The sequence below is a fragment of the Pongo abelii genome, chromosome 17 (genome assembly GCF_028885655.2).
Source record: "Pongo abelii isolate AG06213 chromosome 17, NHGRI_mPonAbe1-v2.0_pri, whole genome shotgun sequence".
Classification (NCBI taxonomy): domain Eukaryota; kingdom Metazoa; phylum Chordata; class Mammalia; order Primates; family Hominidae; genus Pongo; species Pongo abelii.
Genome location: NC_072002.2, coordinates 30,085,075 through 30,088,460, shown reverse-complemented (window position 1 = coordinate 30,088,460; position 3,386 = coordinate 30,085,075). Strand labels below are relative to the sequence as shown.

Sequence of the window (3,386 nt, the reverse complement as noted above, 5' to 3'; positions counted from 1 at the left end):
TTACCAAGCAATTTTCCAGCTGTGGTGGCTATGATGAGAGACTCCTGTTTGAGAAAAGCAGAGGTAGAAATAAAGGGAACGTTGTCTTGCATCTTTAACACCAGTTTGGCCACAGTAGGGCAAAGCAACAAGAAGGCTCTTGGAGTCCCTAAGTCCAGCCCTAAGTTTCTGGACAGAATTTCTGGATCTACGTTTGGCCAGAAGAGAGCCCACTTCCCTGAAGGGTAAGTTCCAGGCCTACCAGCATTCACCACAAGCTTACAAAAGAGCCCTTGGGATTTAAGTGAACATCGACGGTGGCCTGGCAGAACTCCCACGGACTGGTGGTGGTGGTGACCACAGGGAGACGCTCCTCTGCCTGAGTAAAGGGGAGGGAAGAGTGGGAAGGACTTTGTACTGTGGTGTGAGTGTCAGCTTAGTTGCAGCAGAATATAACATTAAGTAAACTGCTAAGGTGTTTGACTTCAATTCCTGGCTCCCAGACAGCATCTCCGGACATGCCTGGTGCCTGGAAGAACTTGCCACCCTGAAGGGAAGGGACTTGGGCAAGACTCAGTGCTGTGCTGACTTTAGGTCTGACCCAGCACGGTCTCCGTGGTGCTGGCCACAGGGGTGCTTGCATCACCACATCCCCAGCTCCAGGTGTCTCAGCACACACACACACATGCGCACACACACACACACACAGAGAAAGAGAGAGAGAGAGAGAGAGAGCCTCCATTTCTTTGGGAGAAACCAAAGGAAAAGAACAAGAGTCTGCCTGGTAATCCAAATAATTCTTCCAGATCTTATTCAAAACCACCAGAGTAGTTCTTCCATGAGTCTAAAAAAACTACAGCAGTATTAGGCTTGGGGCCTATGTTCTTTTGAATACCTAGAAAGTCTTTCCAAGGACAGGTACCAACAAGCACAGACTGTGAAAACTACAGTAAATACCTAATTCTTTAATGTCCAGACCCTGACGAACATCTACAAGCATTAACACTATTCAGGAAAACATCTCACCAAATGAACTAAATAAGGCACCAGGGACCAACCCCAGAGGATCAGAGATATATGATCCTTCAGACAGATAATTCAAAATACCTATTTTGAGAAAACTGAATAAATAGCTATTTTGAGGAAACTCAAGAAAATTCAAGAAAACACAGAGAAGAAATTCAGAATTCATAGAATTAATGATTAGATTTATTAATAATAAATGATTTGTTAATGATTAATTAATGATAGAATTAGTGATTACATTAATTCTATCAGATACATTTAACAAAAAGATTAAAATAATTAAAAAGAATCCAGCAAAAGTAACAACCACCATTGCCATTGGTAGTGTTAATTAGCATTGTTAACTAGAAAGACTAAATGATAAACCAATAAAAAATAATGACTACAAAGACTTTTCAAGATGTACACAGTACAATCAGACATAAAGAGAAACAACAAGTTAAAAAGTGGGGGATGAAGTCAAAGTGTAGAGTTTTTCTAGTTTTCTTTCTGCATGCTTGTTTGTATATGCAATCACTGTTGTCATCAGTTTAAAATAATAAGTTATAAGATAGTATTTGCAAGGCTCATCATAACCTCAAATCTAAAAACATACGATGGATACACAAAAAATAAAAAGCAAGAAATTACAGAATACTACCAGAGAAAATCATCTTCACTAAGAAAGACAAGAAGGAAGGAAAGAAGGAAGATAAGACCACAAAAGAACCAGAAAACAAATTTTAAAACAGTAGAAATAAGTCCCTAGTAGTCAATAATATTGAATGTAAATGCACTAAACTCTCCAATCAAAAGACATAGAGTTACTGAATGGATTAAAAAAATAAGATTAAATGATCTGTTGCCAATAAGAAATATAGTTCACTTATAAGGACACATATAGACTGAAAAAAAGAGATAAAAAAAGATATTCCATGCCAATGGAAACCAAAAAAGAGCAGGAGTAGCTATCCTTATTTCAGACAAAATAGATTTCACGACAAAAACTGTAAGAGACAAGGAAATCACTTTATAATAATAAAGGAGTCAATTCGGCAAGTGGATATAATGATTGTAAATATATATGCACCCACTACTAAAGCATATGCTATATAAAGCAAATATTATTAGAGCTAAAGAGAGAGATAAACCCCAATACAATAATGGCTGGAGACTTCAACACCCCACTTACAGCTTTGGACAGATCTCCCAGACAGCAAATCAACAAAGAAACATCAGATGTACTGTATACTATACAGCAAATTAATCTAAGAGATATTTTCAAAACATTTTATCCAGTGGCTGCAAAATACACATTCTTTTCCTCAGCACATGGATCATTCTTAAGGATAGACTATATGTTGGGTAAAAAAAGTGTTTTTTGTTGTTATTTAGTTTTTACTTCATAATCATAAACTTAACTCTGCAATCCAGCTAGGCATGGAAGGGAACATGGAACCCAAAGGGAGCTGCAGTGAGAGCACAAAGGTTATAGGACACTGTGAGCAAATGGGTTGGAGGAGTGCTCTCCTAAGCTACGGAAGGAATGGTCTGGTGGTTAAGATAAAACACAAGTCAAACTTATTAGAATTGTCCATAGTCAGCAATGGTAATCTTGCTGGTCTAGCCATTCCTGGACCCAAAGTGCTCCATGGCCTCTACAATATTCATGCCTTCTTTCACCTTGCCAAAGGCCACATGCTTGCCATCCAACCACTCAGTCTTGGCAGGGCAAATGAAAAACTGGGAACAATTTGTGTTGGGTTCAGCATTTGCCATGGACAAGATGCCAGGACCTGTGTGCATTAGGATGAAGTTTTCATCATCAAATTTCTCTCCGTAGATAAACTTGCCACCAGGGCCATTACGGTGTGTAGAAATAAGTGACACATAAACCCTGACACATAAACCCTGGAATAATTCTGTGAAGGCAAGAACCGTTAATACCAAATCCTTTCCCTCCGCTGCTCACAGAATCAAAGTTTTCTGCTGTCTTTGGAAACTTGTCTGCAAACAACTCAAAGGAGACACGGCCCAAGGGCTTACTTTTGATGGTGATGTCAAAGAACATGGTGGGGTTGACCATGGCTGAGGCACAGGGCTCCCAGAGGCAGCAGCATCTGCAAAGTAAAAAAGAAAAAGTCTTAAAACATTTGAAAAATTGAAATATCAAGCATTTCCCTGATCACAATGGAATAAAACTACAAATCAATCAAGAATTTTGGAAACTATAGAAACAAATGAAAATTAAAAACTATGCTCCTAAATTGATCAGTGAGCCAATGAAGAAATCAAGAAGGAAATTGAACATTTTCTTGAAACAAACAATAATAATAATAATGGAAACACAACATATCAAAACCTATGAGATATAGCAAGAACACTACTAGGAGGGAAATTTA

General features: G+C 38.4%; 1 pseudogene; it reads right to left on the bottom strand.

Annotated features, from left to right (window-relative positions):
- Positions 1 to 2,568: 2,568 nt before the first annotated feature.
- On the bottom strand, positions 2,569 to 3,070 carry LOC129051702 (peptidyl-prolyl cis-trans isomerase A-like; annotated as a pseudogene).
- Between the last annotated feature and the right edge of the window lie 316 nt (positions 3,071 to 3,386).